Source organism: Schistocerca cancellata, chromosome 2 (assembly GCF_023864275.1).
Source record: "Schistocerca cancellata isolate TAMUIC-IGC-003103 chromosome 2, iqSchCanc2.1, whole genome shotgun sequence".
Lineage (NCBI taxonomy): Eukaryota > Metazoa > Arthropoda > Insecta > Orthoptera > Acrididae > Schistocerca > Schistocerca cancellata.
Window position 1 is genome coordinate 970,178,679 of NC_064627.1, and position 21,095 is coordinate 970,199,773.

The 21,095-nt window shown below is 43.3% G+C and overlaps 1 protein-coding gene across 1 annotated transcript in view; it reads right to left on the minus strand.

Moving 5' to 3' along the window:
* LOC126149010 (serpin B6-like) overlaps positions 1–13,629 on the minus strand; it is a 112,799-nt gene extending 99,170 nt beyond the window's left edge. Inside the window, exon 1 of the mRNA XM_049915788.1 lies at positions 13,599–13,629. The gene's annotated coding sequence lies outside the window, so the exon portion shown is untranslated. The remainder of the gene's footprint in view (positions 1–13,598) is intronic.
* Between the last annotated feature and the right edge of the window lie 7,466 nt (positions 13,630–21,095).

Consider the following 21,095-nt stretch of genomic DNA (forward strand, 5'->3'; position numbering starts at 1 on the left):
ATTGCTGTCTCTTTTTCAAGTAGCTTTCAAACCACTTCAGCGCACTTTCTGAAAATTTGGCTGTTGCAATTTTGTGAACAGTACGTCAGATATGACAGTATCAGACGCATTACCGAACTCTAGATTTTTCATAATATCACGTGTGTACTGTTGCCCGTGGTATATTTCAGAGCGTCAGTTACCTTTATTAATGCAGTATTTGTGCTATGGTGTTCACGAGAGCCGGACTGATATACGTCACGTAAGTTTAAGTTAGGTATTTAATGCCAGACGACTTGTGTGGCATAGCATACTTTGTCTGCAGGTCACCGAATATCATCAAATGGTTCAAATGGCTCCAAGCACTATAGGACTAAACATCTGACGTCATCAGTCCCCTGGACTTAGATCTACTTAAACCTAACTAACCTAAGGACATTACACACATCCATGCCCGAGGCAGGATTCGAACCTGCGACCGTAGCAGCAGCGCGGTTCCAGACTGAAGCGCCAAAACCGCTTGGTCACAGCGGCCGGCGCGAATATATCTTTCATATATCTCACTTGGTGTTAGCAGTGCACGGCAAGAAAGTTGTCTGGAGGCATGAATGCTGTGTGTTCCATATTGAATCGGTGTTTGGAGAAAGAACTCATGGCAGCGATGGGAGGACATAATGATGTAAGTAACATGTAAATATTGTATGCGAATCTTGAGTGTAAGTGTGTGTGCGTGAATCAGTATGAATCTGAGGCTAACTGAAGTGACACAAAAGAAAAAAATAAGAAATGCACGTGTTGAACTCGTGTTACAGCAATCCACCTGCGAAGTTTTGTACGTGTATATTTCTATTGTCAAACCACAATTTATGAAAGATTGTTTATATTTTATTCATAGGATTGAGTAGGAATAATTAATATTTGTCTTGTTGGAAATAATTGTGATAGCAGCGAATGTCCGCACCAAAGTATTGTTGTCAGGAAAGACCGCACATTAATATAATTTTAAAAAAGGGTGGGAGAGACCGCGTATGGATACATTTTAAGAAAAGAGCGGGAAAGACCGCACATTGATACATTTTGTAATGGTAGCATGGATTGTCTGCACCAGAAAGCATTGTTGGCAGCAGAGACAGTACTTTACCGTTCGTAGGAAGTCAGTAGTAAGCGAGATGTGAAGCGAGTCGGTAGCAGGTCTGAAGCGAGAGGTTGAGAGGAGCGGTGTGCCTGCCAGCCACCAGCTATGATGTACAAGAGATTATAAACGGATGTACAGAGTCATCAACTAACTATTATCATAAGAGGAACTAATATTATTGAATTTTTTTTTTGAGGAACTCAAGACTACTGAAGGTATGTTTGCGCAATGCTAGTTGCAAGATTTATGTAAAAAGTAAGTCCCATTTGAACGTTTGTAAAACATTTGAAGAATCGTTTTCAGAATATAATTAATTTTTGCCAGCAATACTGCATTACTGATTATAATCCATCTCAAAAACCATCAACGTAAAACTTTGCAAAATTTTATAGTTGTCAAGAAAAAGTTTAACTATGAATTACGTAACTTCAGTCAAATTAATTAAACAATAACGTCAGCTTTGCTATTAAAGAATAACGTCAGCTTTGGTAATAAATACAGCCACTTATTGTGACAGCCCATCAGCAGTTAACAGAGTAAGTATATTCATGTCGCAGTTCGATGTAGCTGTCAGATGGCGATCCAGTAACAGTAAAAAAAGGTAAGGAACAGTTTTGGGTTATTGCAGGTAACGACTGAGGGCCACGACGACGACACATTCTATGTTTCGTCGAAATAATCAGAAAATAACTTTTAATAGGCAGCATTTAAATTTGTATGTGAAGATGGAGAAAGAGAATTAATTTCAAAGGGAAGATTTCATTTGTTATTATTAAGCAAGAGGTAGAAATCCTAAGGGAAAGTTTCATAGGTTATTGTAAAAGGGAGGCTTGCGTAACAAAAGAGAGATAGAGGAGACGGGAAGGCTTCAATAGCACTCTTATTCACTGTGCTACGCAAAGAATAGTGTCTGCATCTCTGTTTTATTCAAGGAGGGCAGAAAGCCGAACGTTGCATCATCTGCTGCGCTGGCTGAAAGAACTTATCTAAACGTAGCAAATTTGCAGAAGTATTTTTTCGGCAAATGTTTTACTTGTAGCACAAAAAAATAAAACACCACATATGGGGGTGAACATTAATAAAACGTAGAAAGTGCAGGGGCGGATTCCTGACTGGAAATTGAGGCAAAAAAGTCCTATGAATATATGTCTGGAAATGGATCGTGTACGCGGAACGACACATAGTTCCGCAACACAGTACACGGCTGCATCGTATCCACGCCACAACAAATGTTGAAAGTTGCTTCCGTGGCATGGAATGCATACGTTCACAGGTCGCCTCACGGGTTGCCGCACTCTTTAGCACGTTCCGGCCTCTCTCCGAATAGCGTCACCGATGCAGAACCCAGTCATCCAAATTTGGTGTTCCCACAGTCCGCCGCTTCCCTACACGTTCGTCTGTCTGGAAGGGCCCATGATCAGACAAATGCCCAAAAAGGGCTTGAAAATTACGTGATGTGGTTAGTGTTTGTGAGGGTACTTGTTTCGGTATAGTCGTGTTGCTTGCCGACCGTTTCCATCTGCTTGGCCATACACACCGTCTCGGCTTGTTCCCGACGGACCATTCTGCTGCTTACAATACGCTGCATCAATCTCACAATATGCAACACACAAGGAACACATGATACGTGGCAACGATGCATTTCAGGACACACACTCATAGGACCTTTTTCCCCTCCATTTTCAGTCAAGAATCCGTCCCTGCAGTTTATCGGTTTTATTAATGTTCACCCTGGATTTTGTATGCGAATGCTTTTCGCTGTGCAACTGATCTCAAAAGATTCCTTGGGAACTATTACTACTTAAAAATATTTGATTGTTTGAAATTGCAAGTCAAATCACAACCTGTTGTGTTGTGGTCTTCAGTCCAGAGACTGGTTTGATGCAGCTCTCCATGCTACTCTCTCCTGTGCAAGCTGCTTTATCTCCCAGTACCTACTGCAACCTACATCCTTCTTAATCTGTTTATTGTATTCTTCTCTTGGTCTCCCTCTACGATTTTTACCCTCCACGCTGCCCTCCAATACTAAATTGGTGATCCCTTGATGCCTCAGAATATGTCCTACCAACCGATCCTCTCTTCTAGTCAAGTTGCGCCAAAATTTCTCTTCTCCCCAATTCTATTCAATACCTCCTCATTAGTTATGTGATCTACCCATCTAATCTTCAGCATTCTTCTGTAGCCCACATTTCGAAAGCTTCTATTCTCTTCTTGTCTATGCTATTTATCGTCCATGTTTCACATCCATACATGGCTACACTCCATACAAATACTTTCAGAAACGACTTCCTAACACTTAAATCTATACTGAGTGTTAACAAATTTCTCTTCAGAAACGCCTTCCTTGCCATTGCCAGTCTACATTTTAGTTCCTCTTTACTTCGACCATCATCAGTTATTTTGCTCCCCAAAAAGCAAAACTTATTTACTACTTTAAGCGTCTCATTTCCTAACCTAATTTCTAAATTCTAGGGGACTGATGACCATAGACGTTGAGTCCCATAGTGCTCACAGCCATTTGAACCTAATCTAATTCCTTCAGCACCACCCAATTTAATTCGACTACATTGCATTACCCTCGCATTTGTTGATGTTCATCTTATATCCTCCTTTCAAGACACTGTCAATTCCGTTCAGCTGCTCTTCCAGGTCCTTCACTGTCTGACAGAATTATAATCTCAGCGGAAAAACTCAAAGTTTTTATTTCTTCTCCATAGATTTTAATTCTTACTCCGAATTTTTCTTTTGTTTCCGTTACTGCTTGCTCAATATGCAGATTGAATAGGCTACAACCCGGTCTCACTCCCTTCCCAACCGCTGCTTCCCTTTCATGCCCCTCGACTCTTATAACTGCCATCTGGTTTCTCTACAAATTGTAAATAGCCTTTCGCGGCCTGTATTTTACCTCTGCCACCTTAAGAATTTGAAAGAGAGTGTTCCACTCAACGTTGTCAAAACCTTTCTCTAAGTCTACAAATGCTAGAAACTTAGGTTTGCCTATTCTTTCGTTATTGATCATATAATATTACGATACTTGAGTAACTCACTACCCGTTGTTCGAAGAATTTGCAGTGAATTAAGAGTGCGAATTGGTATCCCTCATCTGAGACAAGCAAAAATTGGCTAAGTCAGCTTGTCACATTTCGAAAAAATGCATCTTCACATCATTCAAAAGTGAATGTAAGTTCGAAAGGCAGAGTGGAAGAAAGTGACCCACCCTGAATTCGATTCCACTACATTTCTGTTTTCAGCCCCACATTACCGCTAAACCACCACAGCGGATGCCAATTAAATCCCACTTGCTGCGTTCGAGGCACTGCTGCTGTCTTGAGATATGGCGGCTGTTTGCCAGGTGCAATGGTGTCGTGTTCATAACTTAGATTTAATTCACCATATTTCGGACAGTTTGTACGAAATATACACAAATTATATACAAAAGTCTTCCTCGTAAATCAGTGTATCTATTAAACTCTGTCAAAATCCCCGCACCAGTTCCTAAGATTAGCCTGGTATACAGACGGACGCGTACAAGCGACTTCATTTAGGTAATTTGGTCGTGAACAATATTCACAGTATTCCAAGAACTTAGTATTGTAACACGACAGCCTACGGTAAAGGGAAGAGGCACTTTATTCAACCACAAAAACGAGACCGCTGACGTACAGGCGGCGGCTAAGATCGGGACTCATTCGTGTTGACAACTGAAATCAGTTTTGCACGAGCAGGTGGAGCGCCAGTTTCACACTTTCACACTGTGCTCCGCAGAGTCTCTGGACTTCCACCGGCCGCTAAGGTGACCGCGTGACCGGGAAAATCCATCCGTTGGGTAGTACAATACCTGCTCATTTCTCGCAGCCGCTTCTCACGTCCAGTGCAAAACTAAAGCTTATCCCAAAATTAAAAAAGCTTGAGCCACATATGTGACTGAAGAGCCACTGGGCTTATTTGAAACGGAAGAGATGGACGATTACGCGTATGAAGACGCGCCTTCGATGGTCGGATTGTATTGTAAGTTATTGCAAGTTAAACGTTATAAGTAATTCCTGAACTGTAAAAATGAATGTCTCTGCAATGCATTACGCGACTGCAACAAACGAGGTGTCTACGGATACATCTCGAACAGTACCGGACTGTCATAATCGATTCACTGAAATTGTTGCAATACTTAAATGAGAGGCAAAAAGGTGGATTTCGAGCAATTAAAAGTAGCTTTTCTTAATAAATAGATAAATACACTACTGGCCATTAAAACTGCTACACCAAGAAGAAATGCAGATGATAGACGGGCAAATATATTATATTAAAACTGACATGTGATTACATATTCACGCACTTTGGGTGCATAGATCCTGAGAAATCAGTACCCAGAACAACCACCTCTTGCCGTAATAACGGCCTTGATACGCCTGGGCATTGAGTCAAACAGAACTTGGATGCCGTGTACAGGTACAGCTGCCCATGCAGCTTCAGCACGATACCACAGTTCATCAAGAGTAGTCACTGGCGTATTGTGACGAGCCAATTGCTCGGTCACCATTGACCAGACGTTTTCAATTGGTGAGAGATCTGGAGAATGTGCTGTGTACTGGCCAGGGCAGCAGTCGAACATTTTTTTGTATCCAGAAAGGCCCGTAGAGGACCTGCAACATGCGGTCGTGCATTATCCTGCTGAAGTATAGGGCTTCGCAGGGATCGAATGAAGGGTAGAGCCACGGGTCGTAACACATCTGAAATGTAACGTCCACTGTTCAAAGTGGCGTCAATGCGAACAAGAGGTGACCGAGTCGTCTAACCAATGGCACCCCATACCATCACGTCGGGTGAAACGCCAGTATAGCGATGACGAATACACGCTTCCAATGTGCGTTCACCGCGATGTCGCCAAACACGGATGCGACCATGATGATGCTATAAACAGAACCTGGATTCATCCGAAAAAATGACGTTTTGCCATTCGTGCACCCAGGTTCGTCGTTGAGTACACCATCGAAGGCGCTCGTGCCTGTGATGCAGCGTCAAGGGTAACCGCAGCCATGGTCTCCGAGCTGACAGTCCATGCTGCTGCAAACGTCGTCGAACTGTTCGTGCAGATGGTTGTTGTCTTGCAAACGTCCCTATCTGTTGACTCAGGGATCGAGACGTGGCTGCACGATCAGTTACAGCCACGGATAAGATGCCTGTCATCTCGACTGCTACTGATACGAGGCCGTTGGGATTCAGCACGGCGTTCCGAATTACTCTCCTGAACCCACCGATTCCATATTCTGCTTACAGTCATTGGATCTCGACAGACGCGAGCAGCAATGTCGCGATACGATAAACCGCAATCGCGATAGGCTACAATCCGATCTTTATCAAAGTCGGAAACGTGATGGTACGCATTTCTCCTCCTTACACGAGGCGTCACAACGACGTTTCACCAGGCAACGCCGGTCATCAACTGCTGTTTGTGTGAGAAATTGGTTGGAAACTTTCCTCATGTCAGCACGTTGTAGGTGTCGCCACCGACACGAACCTTGTGTGAATGCTCTGAAAAGCTAATCATTTGCATATCATAGCATCTTTTTCCTGTCAGTTAAATTTCACCTCTGTAGCACGTCATCTTCGTGGTGCAGCAATTTTAATGGCCAGTGGTGTATTACAAGTAGCGGCAATACTGTAAACTCTTGTTAATGTTTACACTTATGAATCCGAAAATGGATAAAAACGATAGAAATTATTGTTTATAAATAAACTGTGGCAGTTGAGAGAAAACTGGTAACAGCAGAATATTTCTCGGAAAATTTACATGTGATTTGATGTATCATACGCGTATAAAAGGTTAAAATCAGAATTTCAGCAATTTTAATTTACAGTAGTTCAACTGACTTCAGTGGTGCTTGACCGAGATTTCTTGGGTGAACAGCGGCATTTTGGTGGGAATCTAGGTTCGGAGTCGGACGCCGTTGGAGGCGGTCAGATTGCGTTCGTCTGTGTTAGGACATGTGCGAATTATTCAGAGTTCCTGCTTTCGAACATAAACATTTTTCGGCATCTGATGAACTTGTTACTTTCTGGGCTGCGTGTGATACAAACCGCACTTATAAGGCTTGGGTTTGTAACCATTGTGGAATTTATAGTTTGATATACTGTGGAACCTAAACGGTTTTCTAAAGGTAACTCACGCAATTAATCCTGGTTTATTCAGCGTCCTCCAGGATCTTAAGAAACTCCGTCAGGTTCTGAAATTAATTTATTGTAAACTGTGACTTTAGATTTTTCTACGTTCTTATTGGAAATAAACTCGAATTTGTGAAACTTTAAAAAATACATAAGTGCGTACCTGATTTTTGCAGAACAGATACTGGTTGCTGTTACGTTAAATACTTTTGCGGAACATCGGGTGCATTGCGACGAGTGTGAGTTTGCGTCCCATAGGCGAAACGTAGCCAAACTTGTAAGCCCAACCACATTTACGGGGGCGCATTGAAGTGTTTGTACTCTGTAAAGTATGGGTGAATCTTTTCGTGCAGTAGCACGTGGGCCTCCAAGCTGAAATAGAATTTATGAACATTTTAGAACTTTTGATTCCCGGAGAGCTGATGAGACGGGCATTTTATTTCGTCATCCACAGGTGGCCTGCTTAGCTGAGTGGTAACGTGCTTACATACCGTGAACGTGGACTGGGTGTTGTGTTGTCCACGTCATCCTTTATGATCATTACCGGCACCCAAGTCGCCCAACGTGGCGTCGACTGAAATAAAACTTGCAGCTCAGCTTTCGAACTTCCCGAATGAGGCCTCCCGGCCAATAATGCCACACTATCATTTCATTTCGTCATCCACACCATACGCGCATTCGCAGGACACAGTGGGCAGTATGCTGATTGGTCAATAATCACAAGGTGGATTATTGGTTCTGAGCTTAGGGATAGGTCGAATTATGATTTTCCATGGAGTGGAATATATTCCATCCACAAGACAAAATTTAAATATGTATTTTGAGACAGATAAACTAAAAGTTTGCAATATTCTTCATCATGGTAATGCTTATGCCGTCGTTGCCTGTTGCTTCAGAGGGAAATGTCTTTACTGCTTTTCATATTGTACTTGTTACGTGCTTTGGTGGAAAGTGCCTTAGTTAGTTATGCAGTGTAGAGGTTCTAGCCGACGGTAGTATTTCGCAGCATTAGGATTGAAAAACTCATTTATTTCGTCAGTTGAGACCAGCAATTCAGCTTCGTATTTTGTCTTTCCGATACTCAAGCTACAGACCCTTCCACAGAATCGTTTGTGTCACGCAGCTCCACAGAAAGCAAAGAACGTGCCTGGTTGACTCTCCTTCACCCTGTTTCGGAGCCTTCTGTATTCTTCCTAGCGTTCCGGTTTCTGATTTCCGTTCAGACGTCTACAAGCAGCATCCAGTTGTACATCCGACATAATTCAATCGTCAGCAAAGGGGCGGGAATTTCTTATGTGAATTATACATGTAGGAGCGCACTATGACAGGAATTACAGTTATTCTAATGAGATCACGTTTTTTAGCTTCACCGACCCACGCCTTTAGACCTAACGTAGACATCGGTTTGAAGACCTGAACTTCACAAAGGGCCGTCCAATTGCTGTTCGTATGATAGCAGTATAGACCACATTTGACGGCGTGCCGACGTGTCAAGCTGGAGGCAGCGAGAGGGAGGGTCAATGAACGGACATTAACCAAATTGGCGCTAACATTCGAAATAATCGCATTTTGTGGTCGCCCTACATGCCACATTCTGCTTTTGTCGCGTATTGATGTTTGTTATACTACTAATATATTTAAAGAAATTCATATTAGCAGCACAAGCTGTTTCTAGTATGTTTTACTTGTTAAGATATCCTAAGGTATTTTATTGTGTATTGTGCGTCTACTTGAAAATGGCACATCTTACCGAAGATAGTCATCAATAAAGCATAACTGATTGAAAGCAACTAACAGTGGTAACAATAATTGTTTCAAGTCTATATAGCACATTTGCAGCATTTAATGTAAAAATAAAATGAATACAAAGCAAAATCGGGTTTAGCATTCGGATGAAGTTCTTATCTGTCACTTATTCCGATATGTAAAGTTGGAAGATGACAGTTCGACTGCGAGTTGGCTAAGCCAACGAATGTGCAAAGGTAGCAGACTGACGTTTGGGTTGGCTGGAGGTTTATGCACGCTTCTCAGCTGATAGTTTCGTTTATTTTCTGTTAATTGGCTCTGAGCACTATAGGACTTACCATTTGAGGTCATCAGTCCCCTAGAACTTAGAACTACTTAAACCGATAGACATCACACACATCCATGCCGGAGGCAGGATTCGAACCTGCGACCGTAGCGCTCGCGCGGTTCCAGACTGAAGCGCCTAGAACCGCTCGGCCACACCGGCCGCCTTCTGTCAATTGCTTCAAGAGTCCTGCGGTATATAAATGAACATCAGAAACGTCAAAATGCTGTAGAAGCATAAATGCTAAATTAATTGCTACTTGTTTGTGTGTATTTCCCCCTACAGTCCAAGTTGTTCGTCGAAAATTCAGTTTGATCGCACTAGAACCTAGTACGTTCAAACATTTCTTTCTGTTAAATATTTAAAGATTCCTCCCGCAGTGGAAAAAAAATTATCGTTCCGTCACCATAACGGCATGGCCATTCACGACAAGCGTTAGCAACATACACGTCGAGATTACAGCGTGGGCAGTCCCAAGTATATTTTTATCGGTGACGTTAAACATCAGTCTTTCACTACAACCTACATTCTACGAACGAAATGGACACAAATATTTTCCGTGTTCTGTTTTTCTTGGCTCACGTATGACGTCAAACGCTGCATCATTAAGTCATGCGTGAAAGCCGACGTCCGATTCTCGTAGCTTCAGTTGCCACACCTGGAGGCCTAAATCTGATCAGGGTAATTAAAAATTTTAAAAAATACATATCACTGTGCTGTCTGTAATTATGTTATTTTATTTTGCCACCGGTTCCGTTTCTGAACCAACAACGGCAGCTGTACAATATGCAGAAGTGGACAATGTGACGATGCTAAACGAAATAAGCAAAACAGAAAAACGTTAGATCGATAAAAATACTCAGGAAAATTGTCACAGTTGCAGCACATGTCATACATGCTTTAACAAAACTTACCACAGGAAACCATTATTGCCAAGATAATATAAAATCAAAAACTGCAGCAAGATAAAAATATAGTGGCACATTGATACGAGGACAAGTAATTTACAGAAATATAAGTCAAAGAACTTCAGTGTCAAAAATGACAGTCTTGATCGAATCCAAAGAGTTACAATTAAATAATTTCGTGATAATCAAAGTACAAAATTGAAGTATTAACAGTTCTACACCTGACGGAGATTACATAAAAAACCAATAAAACAAAATAGTCATTCTTTCATTTTTTGAATAGACTGTAAAATATTGTATATTATTACGTTCATCTATCTTGCTTATCTGTTGCTTTATATTTTATTTTATTGGTGCTTTAAATGTAATGTCAATCAAGTGTAGAACTGCTAGTACTTCAGTTTTGTAATCTGATTATCACATAGTTATTTAATGGCAAGTTCCTTAGAGTCAGTCGAGATCGTCATCTTTGAAGTTCTTGGACTTGTATTGCTGTACATTACTTGTTGTCCATGTGTGAAAGCGCCATCATATTTATATCTTGCTACAATTTCTGATTTTATATTATCTTGGCAACTATCGCGTCCCGTGGGGACTTACTGTATGTTAAAGCAAGTTTGACATGTGATACGTCTGTGATTATTTTCTTGAGTATTTTGACGGATTTAACGTTTTTCTGCTTTTCTTATTTCGTTTAGCATTGTCACATTGACCACTTTTGGATGTTGTGCAGCTGCCGTTGAATATGGCTCAGAACCGAAACCGGTAGCAAAATAAACTAACATTATAGACAGTATTATACATTTTTAAAAATTAGTGCATGCTGTTGACCATCGCCTAAGCAAGATTTAGTTAAAGATGTTAATACATGGATAACAAGAGATTGTAATGATCAAAATATGTGACAACAGACAACCTATCACACTTTTATGTTAGAAAAATTGATAATTTGTTGTGAAATAGTGCCTATAACAGACTGTAGATGACAGGTAACAGATAACAAAAGTACAAGACTACTAACGTGAAGCAGTCATAGGTCACTGCCAATATTGTTGCAAAACTGAGGGCTCATAAACCTACTGGAAACGTTCTTATATATTCTAGAGGCTACAGCAGCTAGCGCAGTTGCGTTCAGGTCTTACGTAGCTGATTCGAATCGAAATGGGAGAAAAGTATTCCTCTACAGGATTTAGACGGGAAGCAAAGGAGAGATGTTGGAAATAAAATTCTTCATCATCAGACGTTGCACAAAAGTGGTGGGGTGGCGTCCCAGCTCCTGAGAATTGTCTGGTGGGTTGAGGGCACGTGACACATTGATGGTATGGACTCATATTATCTCGGCTGCTCCTTTGGGACTACGTTATACAAGTGGCTGAGAGGCAGCATCGGGGATCGCCAACCCCTCTCCACCCCCCCCCCCCCCCCGCCCCCACCCCCATCAATCTATCCTATCACTCTCATAAAGATGCCCTCATATTAGCCACACACATACTCTTATGAGTCAATTATTCAAAATGACAGTCACAATCGCATTATTTATTTTGCCGCCAACCGGTTTCAACCCGCGATGGGGTCACCTTCAGGGCAATTTACACCATTTGGTCGCTAGCTGGTAACTACCAACCATACACAGGCAGGGTGACGACTCCAGCGAGTGACCAAATGGTGTGGATTGCCCTGAAGATGACCCACATTGCGGGTTGAAACCGGTTGGCGGCAAAATAAATAATGCGATTCTGACTGTCATTTTGAGTAATTGATTATAAATTAATCAGTGTTTATCTCCATACAACTATGTTGTCTAAAAATCTTATGAGTCAACTAAACAAAACGGTTACACTTCAGACCTCTGACACAAAAGCCGCTAAAATGCTGTCAATCAAACTATTTTTATTTGTTTAGGGTTCAAAAGAAAAAAATCTGACTGACGATCTGCCACACTGATTGTTATTGCTTGGATTAACATACTCTTTTACTTTGTTGTACAGTCCCAGCTGTTCAAGTGTATATTATAATCTGTCGAATTTACGTATTTCGTCTACAGTGAAAACTTGGGCTGTTCATACATCGTTAAAATGGTTGGACGTCTGCTAATGACGATAAGTCTTTTGATATGTGTGATGCACTGCAGCTAGTATGTAAGATACTACTTGTAAGCAGTGTTACAGCTCTTCACGAAACACCTAGTATCAAGTTGTTAATTTTAATAGTTTTCACCCCATATACTAAGCACTTCAGAAATTAGCTACACAATTATGAAGGCTACGAAAGAAAAGGATTTATTAGCTTCACAAGCTGCGACTTCGTCGCGAAAAAAAACAGTGACTCGTATAGGTAATAACTTTCCTTTAATTTACGTCTATGGTCACAAACTTTTTGTTAACAGATTACCGGTTTCGGCCTTTAATGACCATCATCAGATCTGTCAAATGTTAAATGCGGAATCAGCACCAGCATCGCATTTAACATTTGACGATGTCACTATGGGTGCAGTACATTAGGACTTTGTTTTTATGAAATAGAACTGATGATGGTCATTAAAGACCGAAACCGGTACTCTGTTAACAAAAAGTTTGTGAACATAGACGGAAATTAAAGGAAACTTACAGGATTTATTAGTCCAAGTAAAGACTCTGTGCGGCAGATTGTCATTCACAAAAGATGGCATCTGACCATGAGGCAGTTTAGTGAATAATGTTGAGGTACGTTTGTAAATCAGTACGAGCAACAGTTTACATACAATTCGTTTTTCTTAAAACTGAGGACAAGACGAAATGTAGTTATGAAGCAAAGATGATGAAGTTTATACTAAATCAATACCTGCTAGTAAGAATGGATGTTATTCACTAAGTCACTAAGTAAGCAAAACAATCATAAATGCCTGCCTTGAGTTTGCGTGAATAAGGAGTAAGCATATTTGGATATCAGACAAATGTTAACTAAACTACTGCTGCAGGAAAATCATTAACTCAGGAGACTTATTTTTGTATATAATTGGGGATGTCGCTATCAGTTGTTAAAGGAAAAAGTGAGATCAGATAGGATAATAAAACCGAGTTATACATAACACGCAGAGATTAGGATACTAGTAAATTATTGACGTCTGTTGTTTTTTGCTTTCTCTTTGTAAGTATTATTTGCAACTACGAGTTGTGGTTGTCTGCAATGCAATTACGTGTAAACACAGCGTATCGTGCCGTGGCCCTGACCTTTCGTTAACTATCCGTCGTCTGGAAAACGCACTCTCACTTCCAAGGTTGCGTGAAGGTGGTTTATAGTGACAAGGCGGAAATCGGCATCAAAAATATAAGGAGTTATGTCTCCGCGTACTGCAGACACTACTTACAGCCAGTCGGTGACAACAGTACACGGCGGACGACTTGGGACGAACGACTGAACCGCTATGGCCCTGGGCAAGGTACTTAAGAAGGCCGCAATCTACTTCCCCCAGCAGTGAGAGCTAATGTCACCGTCACGTATTTCCTACAGAGCCGGTCGTCAAAGAGACGTCTAAACATGACTGGATATGTAGCCTAACATCTCGCGTGATAGCACCGCATTGACAGTGCTCTTACGGGTTATAAAGGCCCTACACACGCACCTAAATTGGTGCGACCAACCAATATCGTGGCAGTCGGTACACGTCGCGACCGCCTGCACTCCACCACTACAACGCCGCCACGTTGTGATTTGTTTATCTTAAGTTCACTGAGTTTTCTTATGTTCTCCGAGGTCCGGCACTATATTCCATAGTAACAAAACTGGAGGAGGGGGGGGGGGTTAGAGGTAATATGGTTAATAAAGCCGAGAGAAAGCTGTGGGCAATGTAGTAGCTAATGCAAGGAAAGAAATGTCCTCACTTTCTCTTATTTGAGCGCTGAGGCCGAGGATTTTCGTAAATGAATCCTGCGTCTCACAGCTGCTCAACGTTATCAAACCATTCTTAACGAAAAGAATACAGAAATGAGATAAGCTGTAAGCTGCGAGTAGAGGCTGTTAGCTACGTTACGATTTCTAGCCAGTGGCAGAAGTTAAAGAGGATGTCAGATCCAGTGCTGCTGTATCCGCACAATTATTAACTAAAATGATTCCTAAAACTTGTAACGTGGTTTATAGCTGAGTGAAGAAATAAATCATGGTAAAGCAAAATTAAACAAAAGACTTTCTTGTAAAGGTTATAAATTTATCTACGTATGTAACATAAAAGGTGATATGTAACTTTAAGAAACTTATTTAGAATTCGAAAAAGAAATATTACACATGGTGGTGTCGCAAAACATTTGATAAATACAACAGATAGACTACATGAGAAACGAGGCATTTAGCAATTGTTACAACCGAAAAAAAAATCCACACTTCGTTCTTCGTAGCTGAGGGCTTGGATGTAGACCAATCTTTTCTAACACTTGTAACAATGAAGCAAGTATACTTTATGAATGAACGTAAATTGAATGTCAGTATTTTGGTTTATACGGGGTGAAAAGTATTTAAACCGACAAACTCTGGGAGGTTGTAGGGGACATCAAAAGTAAATATTTTTCCCTAATGTCATTTTTTCCTATGAGGAATATTTAAACAGGTAGAGGAAGATCTCTCTGGTAGCAAGTTAACTAAACCAACAAACACTTTTCCATTTCTTTATGACCAAGAGGCAACACATTAACATAACCCAATTTCAATTACAGTAGCTTTTCAAAAATGCCTCCATTGACACGTAAACAAAGGTTAAACCGTCAGATCATGTTCTGTCTGACACGGGCAAAAACCCCAGGAGTGCCCTGAATTGTTCCTGCTGCTGCTACTATCCGAGCAAACAGATAATCTTCTGATGCAACAAGAGTTGCATGAACAAGGTTGTGCATCTCTCCCCACACAAAAAAGTCCAGAAGGGAAATACCTGGGGATCGAGCAGGCCATCATGGTACAGGACCACCTCTACCAATCCACGTTTCTGGGAACCGTCGGTCCAGGAATCGACGCACACGATGGCTGAAATGTGCCGGCGCCGCGCCATGTTGAAACCACGCGCGTTGTCTTGTAGGGAGCGGGACGTCTTCCAGCAATTCTGGCAATTCTGGCAATGCTCTGGCGAGAAAATTGTAATAGTGTCTGCCATTTAATGGCTTAGGTAGCAGATACTGCCGAATTAAACAGTCCTCAACAACACCGACCAGCACATTAACGAAGAACCGCACTTGAGCGCTAGTAACTGTGGCATATGGGTTATCCTCACTCCAAACATGCGAATTGTGCATGTTGAAGACTCCATCACGCCCAAACGTTGCTTCATCGGTAAATAACACAGAGGATGGAAATGTAGGATACATTTCACACTGTTTCAGGTACCACTGCGAAAACTGTGCTCTGGGTAGATAATCAACTGGTTCCAGGTTGTGGACACGCTGTAAGTGAAATGGACGTAAAAATTGCTCTCGAAGGACTGTTCTTACATTCGTGTGATTTGTCCCCATGTTACGTGCAATTGCACGAATGCTGATTGAAGGATCCCACTCCACATGTTGCAAGGCAGCTTCCTCAAATTGCAGCGTTGTTACTGTACGACGGCGTCCCTGTCCAGGTAATCTGCTAAATGACCCGGTCTCAGTTGCTACACAGCAGTAAAGGTAGTACGATGCGGGATTCGGCGATTAGGATATTGTTGTTGACAAACGCGCTGTGCAGCTCGTCCGTTGTGGTGCGCTACGTAGTATGCACCAACCATATCAGTGTACTCACTCCAGGTGTATCGTTCCATTAGTAAACACAGACAATGCACTACTACACTGGTGGACAGCAGTTGCCTACAACTGAAGATCGTAATATGGCCTCTAATAACTGAATAGCGTAATATGGCCTCCACCAGTTTAAATAATCCTCATAGGAAAAAATGACATTGGGGAAAAATATTCGTTTTGATGTCACCTACAACCTCCCAGAGTTTCTCGGTTTAAATACTTTTCACCATGTAGATTCCATTTCCGATAAGTATCGGAAATAAAACCTAAGAACACAAATACAGAATGTCGACGGAATTTTATAATATGTGACACACGAAACCGTAATGGATTAGTGGAAAATGAAAAAAAGATCCATTTGTTTCATCTGTATTGTTATACTCCTTGTACGATGTGTCCCTCAAACATTTGCAGTATTTAAATTTCTCCAGAAATTCTAAGTTCCGTCCACCACGTACCCTGTCATTTGTGCTTGTCTGGCATGCAGCGCACCCGGGTTCGATTCCCGGTCGGGTTGATTTTCTCCGCTCATGGACTGGGTGTTGTGTTGTCCTCATCATTGTTTCATCCTCGTCACCAGCACGTAAGTCGCCCCTTTGTGGCGTCGCCTGCAATTAAGACTTGCACTCGGCGGCCGAACTTCGCCGGATGGGGCCTCTAGGCCAACAATGTCACTTGCTCATATATTACAGCTACACTTAATCAAATGGTTCAAATGGCTCTGAGCACTATGGGACTTAACATCTATGGTCATCAGTCCCCTAGAACTTAGAACTACTTAAACCTAACTAACCTAAGGACATCACACAACACCCAGTCATCACGAGGCAGAGAAAATCCCTGACCCCGCCGGGAATCGAACCCGGGAACCCGGGCGCGGGAAGCGAGAACGCCACCGCACGACCACGAGCTGCGGACTACACTTAATCACTTAATACCACGCGCAGTGACAAAAGACGATCTGCTGTTGGGCGGATGACACGACAGCGCTACGCGCGCGCACCTGCACATTTGAAGGAGGGAGATATCCTCGACTGGGGGGCGAAGTACTAGCGCGCGAGGCGCTTCACCTTCTGGCATGACGGTTTGGCTAGAAAATTACATGGCTTTATCGTGCTGCTTGGCTTTGTGCATTTTTCCCTTTTTTGTGATTTTTTATATTTTTTATATTTTTTATATTAAAATAAAAGAAAGATTAAAGGATAGTGAGAGGGACAGTGAGAGAAATGGAAAACGAACGGCCTAAGTGACTGGCCCGTGGTTTTAGCAAGAGTCTCCGCTACTGTGGTGATGGCCTCGCATGGTTTTCGTTACTAAAACTGTTGTTGTTTACGTGCAATGGCTTCCATGGCTTCCTGAGCTTCGGGAACCACCTTCCTCCTACCAGACCGGAACTCTTCCCTCACCCATACGTCTATAACGTCTACTAGGTCGTCCCGTTGAGAGGGCGTGAAGATGGGGTGTGAATTTATCAAGGCTAGTTCTTTCTTCGTGAGCGCTTCCATCAACACGTCACGGTATCTGTACGTGCGAAGGGGGATCGGTCGATGGGGGAGGGGGTATATGCTGGTCTGGCGCGGTAAAGGGGTATGGTTGATGTTTATAGGGGCAGGACCCATTCTTCAGTGCCGCGGCAATGTTCTTCAGGATGACCTGTACGCTGCTCACTCACTCCGGGGAATGGTAAGCTAAGCCTCCTCTTCTTCGTTGGCTTCTCAGCTTGCGAGGAGTCAGGAGGCGCCTTAGCGCCCTTGCTTGCAGCTGCCACCTTGGAGGGGGGCAGCCCAGGCGGCACATCCTCTGTTTCCATGGGCGCCACCTCCTGCATTGCTGCAAGGGGCGGAGCGGCGGTTGTTAGCGTGGCCGCATCGATCGACCCCCACCGGTCGACTCACGGGGGGGGGGGGGGGGGGCGGCGGCGGGAACTGGCGGCTTCTTCTTGGTAGCCCGCAGCTCATCGCGCAGCTGCTGGAGCTGGCGATGCACAGCTGCGAGCTCCTCCTTCAGTGCGGCCCTTTCGGTTGCAAAGGCGGCTTGGAAGCTGGCCAGAGCTTCATCGGTGGCGGCCTCAAGGCGGCGCGGCTCGCCGGAGCGGGGGGGCGGGGCGGCCGTCGAGGCGCTTGACGTCGCCGCAGGGCGTGGTGCGGCGGGTAGACGGCGTGACTCGCGGAGGTAGCCGCAGCTACGCGAGTTGGCGGGTGTGGTCCGCCGCAGTTCACGCAGCTGCAGGCCACCCCACGAGGTTTCGTGCAGCTGCGGGTGTCGTGAGCCGCCGCGCACTTCAAGCACGCGACGGCGTTCTTACACCCGCGCGCAGTGTGCCCCAGCTGCTGACAGTTGTAGCACTGGAGGCTCGTCCTGTTCCGCTGCTTTCGCTTGCGCCTTGGCTGCCGTTGGCGGCTGCTGGTGAACCCCATCGCATGGATGAGGGTTTCCAATACGGCGGCAATCCGCTTCCCAGCCATGGCGTTGCGTGCGCGGTGACGATGTGACTCGCAGCGGGTCGAGCAGCGGAAGCGCTACGCACAGCACAGTTTGTTTGGTGGGGGGGGGGGGGGGGATCGGCCGTTGAGTGGTCCTATGCGCCCTACATCCAGCAAGGGAAGTTAGTTGGTCGGTCGGTCAAAACGCCTACACACGTCCAACTTGATACTCGGTTCTTGTGTGTATAGGGCCCTGAACCAAAACGACGACAGCAACATGCAAAGCATAGAATGAACTCCTCTGAAAATAACAGAAAACAGTGCAACTGTATGCTGTCTGTGCAGTCGAGCACGACACTTGCAATAACAGGTTCAAGTTGTTATACAGTCTTTGTAAGCGTGTCGCTGTGACTAGGAATGTAACCGTTGTAGTACGCACGTATTGGAACTGAATTCGATTTTCATTTTTCCACTTTTTTTTGTTCCATGTTTTAATGTTCTGTAAATATGAAAGACGTCAAGCGGCCAGGAACCTCGAAGTCTCCATTACAGGTCCTTCTACAGCTGTTTGAGGTCAACAGGTCGCAGCAACATAACACAACTTCCAGCAGACCCATACATGGTCAATTACTGAGATGATAACGTGATTCGATTGTATGATACGGAAACAAGACAGTATAATTACAGTTTATTGCATTTCATCTTAAGTTCAAAAGAAAAGGCCCCTTGGGATTAAGCTAATTTGAATTGTGTGTTCGCTACTTCAATTCTTTCATGAAGTAAATATCATGTTTCACTTTCCTTTCTGCACTTTCGATGAACACAATTGTGAAACGAAACGTAAAATTCATCTTTTCTCAACAACCACTAAGCCTCCTTTTCTACTTAGTGTACGTGTAACAATCTGTAACAAGTACATTTCTTCTTAGTCTTGTTGTTTAATTTTTTATTACGTTTCCACAAAGCCATATCGACCATCCCTAAAAAAAAAGATTCAAATGGCTCTGAGCACTATGGGACTTAACATCTGAATTCATCAGTCCCTTAGACTTAGAACTACTGAAATCTAACTACCCTAAGGGCATCACACACATCCATGCCCGAAGCAGGATTCGAACCTGCGACCGTAGCGGTCGCGCGGCTCCAGACTGGAGCGCCTAGAACCGCCCGGCCACAGCGACCGGTTCGACTATTTTTACTTATTTTTAAAGACATTTATAATTTTACTGACATCTCATTTTAAATCCTTGTTTTAAGTACCACCTGAATTTATTAGCTTCTATGTTGCCATCTCTTCTGCCGATGATTGTGAAATTACCGAGCGAGGAAGGGAAGCGACAGGACAATGGGATCACATTCGAGACGACTGAGGCCCAGATTCCCGTCCAGTCATCCAGATGTAGGTTTTCCGTGCTTTCCCTAAATCACTAAAGGCAAAAGCCGGTATGACTCCTATCAAAAAGACATAGTCGATTCTCTTCCCCATCCATTCCTAACCCGAGTTTGGGCTCCGTCTCTTGTGGCCTTCTTATCGACGAGTCGTAAAATTCTTTAAACTTCCTTATATCTCTTTTTTTTTTGTTGATTTCATTTTGATCGTCGTTGTTCATTGCATTTGTTCCGGGCGGACGTCCAGCGTCACCCGTTCAAGTTCTTCGTCGATCGGTTTGCTCATTTTTCTTTTATTGTCCCTTCCTAACGCAAGTGGCTGGATTTCAGAAAACATGTACACAATTACTGACAACGGCCAGCCGTGTTCGAATCCTGTAAACATGTGACGTCACGTTACCGTGCACCTTGTTACGGATAATCAGCAGCGAGTCACTATGCGTACTGCGTCGAAGTCACATGACCCTCTTGCACCCCTACCTCCAACAATAAAAGATTATGTGAACAGTAATCGATTAAATCTCACTGTTAGGGCCCGGATCTTGCAGGAACGGAAATGGGGATGCTGTAGCGGATATCTCCTTTCCAGTTTATAACAGAAAATTTTCGTCATCTCTGAAGACATAACCCTTGACTGGACTTCCTTAATATCGAACCTGTAATGCTCCCGTTCCCTTTTCCTTCCTCTTTCCTGTTTCGACCTCTGATCGTACGTCTCACTTTGCGAGTATCTCACGATTTGGCAACATCAGTCGTAACACTGTGGCCGGGTGTGTTCCCTGCCAAGGTCATCCGTTGACCTGTGTCGTGAGCGCAATCTGTTTGTATTCCGTGTTCTGTGAAGTGGAGAATGGGAACCATCGTGACATTTGGCTTGAGTGTTGAAATCTTCCTAAAATGGCCGATTTACCAAACTAAAACGTCGGGCCCGCGAAATCGATTCAAGTACTGCGTACCTTCCTGACTTGGAAGCTAGCACGCTGCGTGTTAAGCTGTACCGACACATCTACTACCCGTCTCGTATCTGTAGTACTTTCTGTTGTTTTGGAATGGTAAGTGTTCAAAAGGCTATCGACGTATTTCCTTACGTTTATAGCTTAAAGGAAGTCGGACGTAAGCGTTATGTTCATCTCGCTCACTTATACTTCTAGATTCTTAGTTTTAATAACAAGCTTTAAAATAAAATTCCTAGTACATGGTAATAAACAAATCGTCGGACATCTATGTAAGTAAACGAACATACGCCGTTTCACATCTAGTGCTGCCACACTCGTTGTGCAGTGCAAGCAGACATCA